The 15,216-nt window shown below is 40.3% G+C and overlaps 2 non-coding genes across 2 annotated transcripts; both read right to left on the bottom strand.

The window, feature by feature from the left end:
- Window positions 1-1,511: 1,511 nt before the first annotated feature.
- Window positions 1,512-1,627, bottom strand: LOC135033452 (U5 spliceosomal RNA). The gene has a single exon (XR_010228816.1). It is a non-coding gene; the product is annotated as a U5 spliceosomal RNA (small nuclear RNA).
- Window positions 1,628-1,901: 274 nt separating this feature from the next.
- On the bottom strand, window positions 1,902-2,017 carry LOC135033444 (U5 spliceosomal RNA). Its single transcript, XR_010228808.1, has one exon. It is a non-coding gene; the product is annotated as a U5 spliceosomal RNA (small nuclear RNA).
- Between the last annotated feature and the right edge of the window lie 13,199 nt (window positions 2,018-15,216).

The following is a 15,216-nucleotide window of genomic DNA, read 5'->3' as shown; positions in this document are numbered from 1 at the left end:
ATCTTATTAAATCTGGTCCAGATATAGCCGTTCAGATATACTTAATTGACAACATATATCAATCGGTGGGGTTGCCTTAAGGAATATAGCAATTCCAATTCTCATATAAATAGCAACCTTCCTTCATATATTCAGCCAGATCTTATTTAATCTGATCTAGGCGTAGGCAATAATGCTTTCCTTAGAGGTATAGCCACCTCAATTCTTATTAAGAAGCAAAGTGTCTGTCATAATGGTTTATCCAATTCATCTAAGAAATAATATATTCCATGTGTCAGAGATTCATTACTCTCTATTTACACTGTTAAAGAGTTAATTCTTATTATGTTACAGTGTAATGAAATTATCATATAGGGAGATGTGGCAATTCCATGTGCTATATATATAATAACCCTTAGTGGTCCAGATTCCACAATGAGGAATTTTCTTATAAACCGCTGAAACACACAGCTGTTTGACTGACTTCCAAATATATCTATCTCACTTTGTAACAGTCTTATGATAGAGAAACTGTTACATATTCGGTCACTTAGTTATCTAAAGGTAAACAGACTCAGTGTGAGGGTAATATAATATATCAAATGCGCTGTCAATAATCGTGGTAACTGGTGTAATAATGTGGTATATTGAGTATGCTAGTAAGGCATATAACTGCTCTCCAGCCTTTAAGTGTTACCAATCAATTTGTTACACTGTAAAGGATTTATGGTGTCCTGTTAGGACATGCAGCTGCTAGGCTGACTCAAAGATTTATCCATTTGTAACAATTATGTAACAGTTATATACATGTTACTGGTATTACATAGAAATAGTATGACACAGGCCAGCAGTCCCATGTGTCTAGATTCCACAATAGGAGATTTTCTTTGTCTTATAAACTGCTGGAACACACAGCTGCTAGACTGACTTCAAATATATATATTACTTTGTAACAGTCTTATAGTAAAGAGACTGTTACACACTGTCATTTAGTTATCTCAAGGTTAGCAGATTCTGTGTGAGGATAGTGTTCTGTTAGAACATGCAGCTGCTAGGCTGACTCATAGAAAATGTATCCATTTGTAACAAATGACACATACAGCATTAAATTAATATCTATAGCAGCCCATGTGACATCTCTACTCTTATCATAATTGTCTGGTTATTGCCAATCTGGACAGCAGGAGTGATATATATTCACTAGTCCCAATATCCCATCATATAAATATACCCACACTGATATACTTTCTTATCAAGAGTTATTAGTAGCTATCTGTATGCACTTTAGACATTGTAATTGCTAAGTGACATCATATCTAGTGTATTCCTTTCTTATAGCTCAGCTTCTATTCCCTATTAGTGGAGACTAACAGCTAACATCATAATCATATATTTTTGTTTTATAACATTTCACATGAGTCAAATACACGCGGACACGCCGTGCCCTACACATGTGTTTCACTGCATCTATGGCAACTTACATTAAAGCTAACAAGAAAGCACACTCGTTCTGTCTTTAAACTGATAAAAGAAACCCCAATAATATGGGGCATGCAAAAATTGAGATAAAACTCAGTTTTGCTCCTCTCCACGGAAATCTTTAATAAAAGGCGAAATATTTGTTAGTTCTGAAGAGAAACCAGAGCATGACCAAGATTCCACCTGTCGCCTGAGTGCCATGCCAGCAGTTCTCATTCAGCTGAAAGTGAGCACCCAATTTGAATGAAAGAAAGCAGATTTCTCACCAGGCTTCCCCTTGCTATAAACATGGTTTGTACTCTTTTCTATGTGCTCCCAGATCTTTCAAGCAATTAGTATAGTCAAGAAAGTTCTGTTTGAAAAGAAACAAACATTTACTGTCATTTCTATGCAAATGAGCTTACATTAAAGCACACCCGTTCTATCTTTAAACCGATAAAAGAAACCCCAATAAGACGGAGCATGCAAAAATTGAGATAAAACTCAGTTTTGCTCCTCTCCACGGAAATCTTTAGTAAAAGGCGAAAGATCTGTTCGTTTTGAAGAGAAACCAGAGCATGACCAAGATTCCACCTGTTGCCTGAGTGCCATGCCAGCAATCCTCATTCAGCTCAAAGTGAGCACCCAATTTGAAAGAAAGAAAGCAGATTTCTCACCAGGCTTCCCCTTGCTATAAACATGGTTTGTACTCTTTTCCATGTGCTCCCAGATTTTTCAAGCAATTAGTGTGGTCAAGAAAGTTCTGTTTGAAAAGAAACAAACATTTACTGTCATTTCTATGCAAATGAGCTTACATTAAAGCACACTCGTTCTATCTTTAAACCGATAAAAGAAACCCCAATAAGACGGAGCATGCAAAAATTGAGATTTTGAAAAGGCGAAAGATCTGTTCGTTTTGAAGAGAAACCAGAGTATGACTAAGATTCCACCTGTCGCCTGAGTGCCATGCCAGCAATCCTCCTTTCTAGTGTCCTTCGTTTGGGAGAAAAATGCAATGGTACAAGACAGCTTTTCCTTGCCAATATCTCTCTTTTGCAAAGAGCTGCGCATTGGAAAATTCAGGGCTATGTCGTGTAGATGATGGCCTAACAGGAGGCTTTAAAATGTTCTTTCTAGTGTCCTTCGTTTGGGAGAAAAATGCAATGGTACAAGACAGCTTTTCCTTGCCAATATCTCTCTTTTGCAAAGAGCTGCGCATTGGAAAATTCAGGGCTATGTCGTGTAGATGATGGCCTAACAGGAGGCTTTAAAATTTTCTTTCTAGTGTCCTTCATTTGGGAGAAAAATGCAAAGGTACAAGACAGCTTTTCCTTGCCAATATCTCTCTTTTGCAAAGAGCTACGCATTGGAAAATTCAGGGCTATGTCGTGTAGATGATGGCCTAACAGGAGGCTTTAAAATTTTCTTTCTAGTGACCTTCGTTTGGGAGAAAAATGCAATGGTACAAGACAGCTTTTCCTTGCCAATATCTCTCTTTTGCAAAGAGCTGCGCATTGGAAAATCCAGGGCTATGTCGTGTAGATGATGGCCTAACAGGAGGCTTTAAAATTTTCTTTCTAGTGTCCTTCGTTTGGGAGAAAAATGCAAAGGTACAAGACAGCTTTTCCTTGCCAATATCTCTCTTTTGCAAACAGCTACGCATTGGAAAATTCAGGGCTATGTCGTGTAGATGATGGCCTAACAGGAGGCTTTAAAATTTTCTTTCTAGTGTCCTTCGTTTGGGAGAAAAATGCAATGGTACAAGACAGCTTTTCCTTGCCAATATCTCTCTTTTGCAAAGAGCTGCGCATTGGAAAATTCAGGGCTATGTCGTGTAGATGATGGCCTAACAGGAGGCTTTAAAATTTTCTTTCTAGTGTCCTTCGTTTGGGAGAAAAATGCAAAGGTACAAGACAGCTTTTCCTTGCCAATATCTCTCTTTTGCAAAGAGCTACGCATTGGAAAATTCAGGGCTATGTCGTGTAGATGATGGCCTAACAAGAGTCTTTAAAATTTTCTTTCTAGTGACCTTCGTTTGGGAGAAAAATGCAATGGTACAAGACAGCTTTTCCTTGCCAATATCTCTCTTTTGCAAAGAGCTGCGCATTGGAAAATTCAGGGCTATGTCGTGTAGATGATGGCCTAACAGGAGGCTTTAAAATGTTCTTTCTAGTGTCCTTCGTTTGGGAGAAAAATGCAATGGTACAAGACAGCTTTTCCTTGCCAATATCTCTCTTTTGCAAAGAGCTGCGCATTGGAAAATTCAGGGCTATGTCGTGTAGATGATGGCCTAACAGGAGGCTTTAAAATGTTCTTTCTAGTGTCCTTCGTTTGGGAGAAAAACGCAATGGTACAAGACAGCTTTTCCTTGCCAATATCTCTCTTTTGCAAAGAGCTGCGCATTGGAAAATTCAGGGCTATGTCGTGTAGATGATGGCCTAACAGGAGGCTTTAAAATTTTCTTTCTAGTGTCCTTCATTTGGGAGAAAAATGCAAAGGTACAAGACAGCTTTTCCTTGCCAATATCTCTCTTTTGCAAAGAGCTACGCATTGGAAAATTCAGGGCTATGTCGTGTAGATGATGGCCTAACAGGAGGCTTTAAAATTTTCTTTCTAGTGACCTTCGTTTGGGAGAAAAATGCAATGGTACAAGACAGCTTTTCCTTGCCAATATCTCTCTTTTGCAAAGAGCTGCGCATTGGAAAATCCAGGGCTATGTCGTGTAGATGATGGCCTAACAGGAGGCTTTAAAATTTTCTTTCTAGTGTCCTTCGTTTGGGAGAAAAATGCAAAGGTACAAGACAGCTTTTCCTTGCCAATATCTCTCTTTTGCAAAGAGCTACGCATTGGAAAATTCAGGGCTATGTCGTGTAGATGATGGCCTAACAGGAGGCTTTAAAATTTTCTTTCTAGTGACCTTCGTTTGGGAGAAAAATGCAAAGGTACAAGACAGCTTTTCCTTGCCAATATCTCTCTTTTGCAAAGAGCTGCGCATTGGAAAATTCAGGGCTATGTCGTGTAGATGATGGCCTAACAGGAGGCTTTAAAATTTTCTTTCTAGTGTCCTTCGTTTGGGAGAAAAATGCAAAGGTACAAGACAGCTTTTCCTTGCCAATATCTCTCTTTTGCAAAGAGCTACGCATTGGAAAATTCAGGGCTATGTCGTGTAGATGATGGCCTAACAGGAGGCTTTAAAATTTTCTTTCTAGTGACCTTCGTTTGGGAGAAAAATGCAATGGTACAAGACAGCTTTTCCTTGCCAATATCTCTCTTTTGCAAAGAGCTGCGCATTGGAAAATCCAGGGCTATGTCGTGTAGATGATGGCCTAACAGGAGGCTTTAAAATTTTCTTTCTAGTGTCCTTCGTTTGGGAGAAAAATGCAAAGGTACAAGACAGCTTTTCCTTGCCAATATCTCTCTTTTGCAAAGAGCTACGCATTGGAAAATTCAGGGCTATGTCGTGTAGATGATGGCCTAACAGGAGGCTTTAAAATTTTCTTTCTAGTGACCTTCGTTTGGGAGAAAAATGCAAAGGTACAAGACAGCTTTTCCTTGCCAATATCTCTCTTTTGCAAAGAGCTGCGCATTGGAAAATTCAGGGCTATGTCGTGTAGATGATGGCCTAACAGGAGGCTTTAAAATTTTCTTTCTAGTGTCCTTCGTTTGGGAGAAAAATGCAAAGGTACAAGACAGCTTTTCCTTGCCAATATCTCTCTTTTGCAAAGAGCTACGCATTGGAAAATTCAGGGCTATGTCGTGTAGATGATGGCCTAACAGGAGGCTTTAAAATTTTCTTTCTAGTGACCTTCGTTTGGGAGAAAAATGCAAAGGTACAAGACAGCTTTTCCTTGCCAATATCTCTCTTTTGCAAAGAGCTGCGCATTGTAAAATTCAGGGCTATGTCGTGTAGATGATGGCCTAACAGGAGGCTTTAAAATGTTCTTTCTAGTGTCCTTCGTTTGGGAGAAAAATGCAATGGTACAAGACAGCTTTTCCTTGCCAATATCTCTCTTTTGCAAAGAGCTGCGCATTGGAAAATTCAGGGCTATGTCGTGTAGATGATGGCCTAACAGGAGGCTTTAAAATTTTCTTTCTAGTGTCCTTCGTTTGGGAGAAAAATGCAAAGGTACAAGACAGCTTTTCCTTGCCAATATCTCTCTTTTGCAAAGAGCTACTCATTGGAAAATTCAGGGCTATGTCGTGTAGATGATGGCCTAACAGGAGGCTTTAAAATTTTCTTTCTAGTGCCCTTCGTTTGGGAGAAAAATGCAAAGGTACAAGACAGCTTTTCCTTGCCAATATCTCTCTTTTGCAAAGAGCTGCGCATTAAAAAATTCAGGGCTATGTCGTGTAGATGGCCTAACAGGAGGCTTTAAAATTTTCTTTCTAGTGCCCTTCGTTTGGGAGAAAAATGCAATGGTACAAGACAGCTTTTCCTTGCCAATATCTCTCTTTTGCAAAGAGCTGCGCATTGGAAAATTCAGGGCTATGTCGTGTAGATGATGGCCTAACAGGAGGCTTTAAAATTTTCTTTCTAGTGTCCTTCGTTTGGGAGAAAAATGCAATGGTACAAGACAGCTTTTCCTTGCCAATATCTCTCTTTTGCAAAGAGCTGCGCATTGGAAAATTCAGGGCTATGTCGTGTAGATGATGGCCTAACAGGAGGCTTTAAAATGTTCTTTCTAGTGTCCTTCGTTTGGGAGAAAAATGCAATGGTACAAGACAGCTTTTCCTTGCCAATATCTCTCTTTTGCAAAGAGCTGCGCATTGGAAAATTCAGGGCTATGTCGTGTAGATGATGGCCTAACAGGAGGCTTTAAAATTTTCTTTCTAGTGTCCTTCATTTGGGAGAAAAATGCAAAGGTACAAGACAGCTTTTCCTTGCCAATATCTCTCTTTTGCAAAGAGCTACGCATTGGAAAATTCAGGGCTATGTCGTGTAGATGATGGCCTAACAGGAGGCTTTAAAATTTTCTTTCTAGTGACCTTCGTTTGGGAGAAAAATGCAATGGTACAAGACAGCTTTTCCTTGCCAATATCTCTCTTTTGCAAAGAGCTGCGCATTGGAAAATCCAGGGCTATGTCGTGTAGATGATGGCCTAACAGGAGGCTTTAAAATTTTCTTTCTAGTGTCCTTCGTTTGGGAGAAAAATGCAAAGGTACAAGACAGCTTTTCCTTGCCAATATCTCTCTTTTGCAAAGAGCTACGCATTGGAAAATTCAGGGCTATGTCGTGTAGATGATGGCCTAACAGGAGGCTTTAAAATTTTCTTTCTAGTGACCTTCGTTTGGGAGAAAAATGCAAAGGTACAAGACAGCTTTTCCTTGCCAATATCTCTCTTTTGCAAAGAGCTGCGCATTGGAAAATTCAGGGCTATGTCGTGTAGATGATGGCCTAACAGGAGGCTTTAAAATGTTCTTTCTAGTGTCCTTCGTTTGGGAGAAAAATGCAATGGTACAAGACAGCTTTTCCTTGCCAATATCTCTCTTTTGCAAAGAGCTGCGCATTGGAAAATTCAGGGCTATGTCGTGTAGATGATGGCCTAACAGGAGGCTTTAAAATTTTCTTTCTAGTGACCTTCGTTTGGGAGAAAAATGCAAAGGTACAAGACAGCTTTTCCTTGCCAATATCTCTCTTTTGCAAAGAGCTGCGCATTGGAAAATTCAGGGCTATGTCGTGTAGATGATGGCCTAACAGGAGGCTTTAAAATTTTCTTTCTAGTGTCCTTCGTTTGGGAGAAAAATGCAAAGGTACAAGACAGCTTTTCCTTGCCAATATCTCTCTTTTGCAAAGAGCTGCGCATTGTAAAATTCAGGGCTATGTCGTGTAGATGATGGCCTAACAGGAGGCTTTAAAATGTTCTTTCTAGTGTCCTTCGTTTGGGAGAAAAATGCAATGGTACAAGACAGCTTTTCCTTGCCAATATCTCTCTTTTGCAAAGAGCTGCGCATTGGAAAATTCAGGGCTATGTCGTGTAGATGATGGCCTAACAGGAGGCTTTAAAATTTTCTTTCTAGTGCCCTTCGTTTGGGAGAAAAATGCAATGGTACAAGACAGCTTTTCCTTGCCAATATCTCTCTTTTGCAAAGAGCTGCGCATTGGAAAATTCAGGGCTATGTCGTGTAGATGATGGCCTAAAAGGAGGCTTTAAAATTTTCTTTCTAGTGTCCTTCGTTTGGGAGAAAAATGCAAAGGTACAAGACAGCTTTTCCTTGCCAATATCTCTCTTTTGCAAAGAGCTACGCATTGGAAAATTCAGGGCTATGTCGTGTAGATGATGGCCTAACAGGAGGCTTTAAAATTTTCTTTCTAGTGTCCTTCGTTTGGGAGAAAAATGCAAAGGTACAAGACAGCTTTTCCTTGCCAATATCTCTCTTTTGCAAAGAGCTACGCATTGGAAAATTCAGGGCTATGTCGTGTAGATGATGGCCTAACAGGAGGCTTTAAAATTTTCTTTCTAGTGACCTTCGTTTGGGAGAAAAATGCAATGGTACAAGACAGCTTTTCCTTGCCAATATCTCTCTTTTGCAAAGAGCTGCGCATTGGAAAATTCAGGGCTATGTCGTGTAGATGATGGCCTAACAGGAGGCTTTAAAATTTTCTTTCTAGTGTCCTTCGTTTGGGAGAAAAATGCAAAGGTACAAGACAGCTTTTCCTTGCCAATATCTCTCTTTTGCAAAGAGCTACGCATTGGAAAATTCAGGGCTATGTCGTGTAGATGATGGCCTAACAGGAGGCTTTAAAATTTTCTTTCTAGTGACCTTCGTTTGGGAGAAAAATGCAAAGGTACAAGACAGCTTTTCCTTGCCAATATCTCTCTTTTGCAAAGAGCTGCGCATTGGAAAATTCAGGGCTATGTCGTGTAGATGATGGCCTAACAGGAGGCTTTAAAATGTTCTTTCTAGTGTCCTTCGTTTGGGAGAAAAATGCAATGGTACAAGACAGCTTTTCCTTGCCAATATCTCTCTTTTGCAAAGAGCTGCGCATTGGAAAATTCAGGGCTATGTCGTGTAGATGATGGCCTAACAGGAGGCTTTAAAATTTTCTTTCTAGTGCCCTTCGTTTGGGAGAAAAATGCAATGGTACAAGACAGCTTTTCCTTGCCAATATCTCTCTTTTGCAAAGAGCTGCGCATTGGAAAATTCAGGGCTATGTCGTGTAGATGATGGCCTAACAGGAGGCTTTAAAATTTTCTTTCTAGTGTCCTTCGTTTGGGAGAAAAATGCAAAGGTACAAGACAGCTTTTCCTTGCCAATATCTCTCTTTTGCAAAGAGCTACGCATTGGAAAATTCAGGGCTATGTCGTGTAGATGATGGCCTAACAGGAGGCTTTAAAATTTTCTTTCTAGTGACCTTCGTTTGGGAGAAAAATGCAAAGGTACAAGACAGCTTTTCCTTGCCAATATCTCTCTTTTGCAAAGAGCTGCGCATTGGAAAATTCAGGGCTATGTCGTGTAGATGATGGCCTAACAGGAGGCTTTAAAATTTTCTTTCTAGTGTCCTTCGTTTGGGAGAAAAATGCAAAGGTACAAGACAGCTTTTCCTTGCCAATATCTCTCTTTTGCAAAGAGCTACGCATTGGAAAATTCAGGGCTATGTCGTGTAGATGATGGCCTAACAGGAGGCTTTAAAATTTTCTTTCTAGTGACCTTCGTTTGAGAGAAAAATGCAAAGGTACAAGACAGCTTTTCCTTGCCAATATCTCTCTTTTGCAAAGAGCTGCGCATTGTAAAATTCAGGGCTATGTCGTGTAGATGATGGCCTAACAGGAGGCTTTAAAATGTTCTTTCTAGTGTCCTTCGTTTGGGAGAAAAATGCAATGGTACAAGACAGCTTTTCCTTGCCAATATCTCTCTTTTGCAAAGAGCTGCGCATTGGAAAATTCAGGGCTATGTCGTGTAGATGATGGCCTAACAGGAGGCTTTAAAATTTTCTTTCTAGTGTCCTTCGTTTGGGAGAAAAATGCAAAGGTACAAGACAGCTTTTCCTTGCCAATATCTCTCTTTTGCAAAGAGCTACTCATTGGAAAATTCAGGGCTATGTCGTGTAGATGATGGCCTAACAGGAGGCTTTAAAATTTTCTTTCTAGTGCCCTTCGTTTGGGAGAAAAATGCAAAGGTACAAGACAGCTTTTCCTTGCCAATATCTCTCTTTTGCAAAGAGCTGCGCATTAAAAAATTCAGGGCTATGTCGTGTAGATGATGGCCTAACAGGAGGCTTTAAAATTTTCTTTCTAGCGCCCTTCGTTTGGGAGAAAAATGCAATGGTACAAGACAGCTTTTCCTTGCCAATATCTCTCTTTTGCAAAGAGCTGCGCATTGGAAAATTCAGGGCTATGTCGTGTAGATGATGGCCTAACAGGAGGCTTTAAAATTTTCTTTCTAGTGTCCTTCGTTTGGGAGAAAAATGCAATGGTACAAGACAGCTTTTCCTTGCCAATATCTCTCTTTTGCAAAGAGCTGCGCATTGGAAAATTCAGGGCTATGTCGTGTAGATGATGGCCTAACAGGAGGCTTTAAAATTTTCTTTCTAGTGTCCTTCGTTTGGGAGAAAAATGCAAAGGTACAAGACAGCTTTTCCTTGCCAATATCTCTCTTTTGCAAAGAGCTGCGCATTGGAAAATTCAGGGCTATGTCGTGTAGATGATGGCCTAACAGGAGGCTTTAAAATGTTCTTTCTAGTGTCCTTCGTTTGGGAGAAAAATGCAATGGTACAAGACAGCTTTTCCTTGCCAATATCTCTCTTTTGCAAAGAGCTGCGCATTGGAAAATTTAGGGCTATGTCGTGTAGATGATGGCCTAACAGGAGGCTTTAAAATTTTCTTTCTAGTGTCCTTCGTTTGGGAGAAAAATGCAATGGTACAAGACAGCTTTTCCTTGCCAATATCTCTCTTTTGCAAAGAGCTGCGCATTGGAAAATTCAGGGCTATGTCGTGTAGATGATGGCCTAACAGGAGGCTTTAAAATTTTCTTTCTAGTGTCCTTCGTTTGGGAGAAAAATGCAAAGGTACAAGACAGCTTTTCCTTGCCAATATCTCTCTTTTGCAAAGAGCTACGCATTGGAAAATTCAGGGCTATGTCGTGTAGATGATGGCCTAACAGGAGTCTTTAAAATTTTCTTTCTAGTGACCTTCGTTTGGGAGAAAAATGCAATGGTACAAGACAGCTTTTCCTTGCCAATATCTCTCTTTTGCAAAGAGCTGCGCATTGGAAAATTCAGGGCTATGTCGTGTAGATGATGGCCTAACAGGAGGCTTTAAAATGTTCTTTCTAGTGTCCTTCGTTTGGGAGAAAAATGCAATGGTACAAGACAGCTTTTCCTTGCCAATATCTCTCTTTTGCAAAGAGCTGCGCATTGGAAAATTCAGGGCTATGTCGTGTAGATGATGGCCTAACAGGAGGCTTTAAAATGTTCTTTCTAGTGTCCTTCGTTTGGGAGAAAAATGCAATGGTACAAGACAGCTTTTCCTTGCCAATATCTCTCTTTTGCAAAGAGCTGCGCATTGGAAAATTCAGGGCTATGTCGTGTAGATGATGGCCTAACAGGAGGCTTTAAAATGTTCTTTCTAGTGTCCTTCGTTTGGGAGAAAAATGCAATGGTACAAGACAGCTTTTCCTTGCCAATATCTCTCTTTTGCAAAGAGCTGCGCATTGGAAAATTCAGGGCTATGTCGTGTAGATGATGGCCTAACAGGAGGCTTTAAAATTTTCTTTCTAGTGTCCTTCATTTGGGAGAAAAATGCAAAGGTACAAGACAGCTTTTCCTTGCCAATATCTCTCTTTTGCAAAGAGCTACGCATTGGAAAATTCAGGGCTATGTCGTGTAGATGATGGCCTAACAGGAGGCTTTAAAATTTTCTTTCTAGTGACCTTCGTTTGGGAGAAAAATGCAATGGTACAAGACAGCTTTTCCTTGCCAATATCTCTCTTTTGCAAAGAGCTGCGCATTGGAAAATCCAGGGCTATGTCGTGTAGATGATGTCCTAACAGGAGGCTTTAAAATTTTCTTTCTAGTGTCCTTCGTTTGGGAGAAAAATGCAAAGGTACAAGACAGCTTTTCCTTGCCAATATCTCTCTTTTGCAAACAGCTACGCATTGGAAAATTCAGGGCTATGTCGTGTAGATGATGGCCTAACAGGAGGCTTTAAAATTTTCTTTCTAGTGTCCTTCGTTTGGGAGAAAAATGCAATGGTACAAGACAGCTTTTCCTTGCCAATATCTCTCTTTTGCAAAGAGCTGCGCATTGGAAAATTCAGGGCTATGTCGTGTAGATGATGGCCTAACAGGAGGCTTTAAAATTTTCTTTCTAGTGTCCTTCGTTTGGGAGAAAAATGCAAAGGTACAAGACAGCTTTTCCTTGCCAATATCTCTCTTTTGCAAAGAGCTACGCATTGGAAAATTCAGGGCTATGTCGTGTAGATGATGGCCTAACAAGAGTCTTTAAAATTTTCTTTCTAGTGACCTTCGTTTGGGAGAAAAATGCAATGGTACAAGACAGCTTTTCCTTGCCAATATCTCTCTTTTGCAAAGAGCTGCGCATTGGAAAATTCAGGGCTATGTCGTGTAGATGATGGCCTAACAGGAGGCTTTAAAATGTTCTTTCTAGTGTCCTTCGTTTGGGAGAAAAATGCAATGGTACAAGACAGCTTTTCCTTGCCAATATCTCTCTTTTGCAAAGAGCTGCGCATTGGAAAATTCAGGGCTATGTCGTGTAGATGATGGCCTAACAGGAGGCTTTAAAATGTTCTTTCTAGTGTCCTTCGTTTGGGAGAAAAATGCAATGGTACAAGACAGCTTTTCCTTGCCAATATCTCTCTTTTGCAAAGAGCTACGCATTGGAAAATTCAGGGCTATGTCGTGTAGATGATGGCCTAACAGGAGGCTTTAAAATTTTCTTTCTAGTGACCTTCGTTTGGGAGAAAAATGCAATGGTACAAGACAGCTTTTCCTTGCCAATATCTCTCTTTTGCAAAGAGCTGCGCATTGGAAAATCCAGGGCTATGTCGTGTAGATGATGGCCTAACAGGAGGCTTTAAAATTTTCTTTCTAGTGTCCTTCATTTGGGAGAAAAATGCAAAGGTACAAGACAGCTTTTCCTTGCCAATATCTCTCTTTTGCAAAGAGCTACGCATTGGAAAATTCAGGGCTATGTCGTGTAGATGATGGCCTAACAGGAGGCTTTAAAATTTTCTTTCTAGTGACCTTCGTTTGGGAGAAAAATGCAATGGTACAAGACAGCTTTTCCTTGCCAATATCTCTCTTTTGCAAAGAGCTGCGCATTGGAAAATCCAGGGCTATGTCGTGTAGATGATGGCCTAACAGGAGGCTTTAAAATTTTCTTTCTAGTGTCCTTCGTTTGGGAGAAAAATGCAAAGGTACAAGACAGCTTTTCCTTGCCAATATCTCTCTTTTGCAAAGAGCTACGCATTGGAAAATTCAGGGCTATGTCGTGTAGATGATGGCCTAACAGGAGGCTTTAAAATTTTCTTTCTAGTGACCTTCGTTTGGGAGAAAAATGCAAAGGTACAAGACAGCTTTTCCTTGCCAATATCTCTCTTTTGCAAAGAGCTGCGCATTGGAAAATTCAGGGCTATGTCGTGTAGATGATGGCCTAACAGGAGGCTTTAAAATTTTCTTTCTAGTGTCCTTCGTTTGGGAGAAAAATGCAAAGGTACAAGACAGCTTTTCCTTGCCAATATCTCTCTTTTGCAAAGAGCTACGCATTGGAAAATTCAGGGCTATGTCGTGTAGATGATGGCCTAACAGGAGGCTTTAAAATTTTCTTTCTAGTGACCTTCGTTTGGGAGAAAAATGCAAAGGTACAAGACAGCTTTTCCTTGCCAATATCTCTCTTTTGCAAAGAGCTGCGCATTGTAAAATTCAGGGCTATGTCGTGTAGATGATGGCCTAACAGGAGGCTTTAAAATGTTCTTTCTAGTGTCCTTCGTTTGGGAGAAAAATGCAATGGTACAAGACAGCTTTTCCTTGCCAATATCTCTCTTTTGCAAAGAGCTGCGCATTGGAAAATTCAGGGCTATGTCGTGTAGATGATGGCCTAACAGGAGGCTTTAAAATTTTCTTTCTAGTGTCCTTCGTTTGGGAGAAAAATGCAAAGGTACAAGACAGCTTTTCCTTGCCAATATCTCTCTTTTGCAAAGAGCTACTCATTGGAAAATTCAGGGCTATGTCGTGTAGATGATGGCCTAACAGGAGGCTTTAAAATTTTCTTTCTAGTGCCCTTCGTTTGGGAGAAAAATGCAAAGGTACAAGACAGCTTTTCCTTGCCAATATCTCTCTTTTGCAAAGAGCTGCGCATTAAAAAATTCAGGGCTATGTCGTGTAGATGGCCTAACAGGAGGCTTTAAAATTTTCTTTCTAGTGCCCTTCGTTTGGGAGAAAAATGCAATGGTACAAGACAGCTTTTCCTTGCCAATATCTCTCTTTTGCAAAGAGCTGCGCATTGGAAAATTCAGGGCTATGTCGTGTAGATGATGGCCTAACAGGAGGCTTTAAAATTTTCTTTCTAGTGTCCTTCGTTTGGGAGAAAAATGCAATGGTACAAGACAGCTTTTCCTTGCCAATATCTCTCTTTTGCAAAGAGCTGCGCATTGGTAAATTCAGGGCTATGTCGTGTAGATGATGGCCTAACAGGAGGCTTTAAAATTTTCTTTCTAGTGTCCTTCATTTGGGAGAAAAATGCAAAGGTACAAGACAGCTTTTCCTTGCCAATATCTCTCTTTTGCAAAGAGCTACGCATTGGAAAATTCAGGGCTATGTCGTGTAGATGATGGCCTAACAGGAGGCTTTAAAATTTTCTTTCTAGTGACCTTCGTTTGGGAGAAAAATGCAATGGTACAAGACAGCTTTTCCTTGCCAATATCTCTCTTTTGCAAAGAGCTGCGCATTGGAAAATCCAGGGCTATGTCGTGTAGATGATGGCCTAACAGGAGGCTTTAAAATTTTCTTTCTAGTGTCCTTCGTTTGGGAGAAAAATGCAAAGGTACAAGACAGCTTTTCCTTGCCAATATCTCTCTTTTGCAAAGAGCTACGCATTGGAAAATTCAGGGCTATGTCGTGTAGATGATGGCCTAACAGGAGGCTTTAAAATTTTCTTTCTAGTGACCTTCGTTTGGGAGAAAAATGCAAAGGTACAAGACAGCTTTTCCTTGCCAATATCTCTCTTTTGCAAAGAGCTGCGCATTGGAAAATTCAGGGCTATGTCGTGTAGATGATGGCCTAACAGGAGGCTTTAAAATGTTCTTTCTAGTGTCCTTCGTTTGGGAGAAAAATGCAATGGTACAAGACAGCTTTTCCTTGCCAATATCTCTCTTTTGCAAAGAGCTGCGCATTGGAAAATCCAGGGCTATGTCGTGTAGATGATGGCCTAACAGGAGGCTTTAAAATTTTCTTTCTAGTGTCCTTCGTTTGGGAGAAAAATGCAAAGGTACAAGACAGCTTTTCCTTGCCAATATCTCTCTTTTGCAAAGAGCTACGCATTGGAAAATTCAGGGCTATGTCGTGTAGATGATGGCCTAACAGGAGGCTTTAAAATTTTCTTTCTAGTGACCTTCGTTTGGGAGAAAAATGCAAAGGTACAAGACAGCTTTTCCTTGCCAATATCTCTCTTTTGCAAAGAGCTGCGCATTGGAAAATTCAGGGCTATGTCGTGTAGATGATGGCCTAACAGGAGGCTTTAAAATGTTCTTTCTAGTGTCCTTCGTTTGGGAGAAAAATGCAATGGTACAAGACAGCTTTTCCTTGCCAATATCTCTCTTTTGC

The sequence above is a fragment of the Pseudophryne corroboree genome, unplaced genomic scaffold (genome assembly GCF_028390025.1).
Source record: "Pseudophryne corroboree isolate aPseCor3 unplaced genomic scaffold, aPseCor3.hap2 scaffold_571, whole genome shotgun sequence".
In the NCBI taxonomy this organism is placed as follows: Eukaryota; Metazoa; Chordata; class Amphibia; order Anura; family Myobatrachidae; genus Pseudophryne; species Pseudophryne corroboree.
This window is presented reverse-complemented; position numbering and strand designations above follow the sequence as displayed.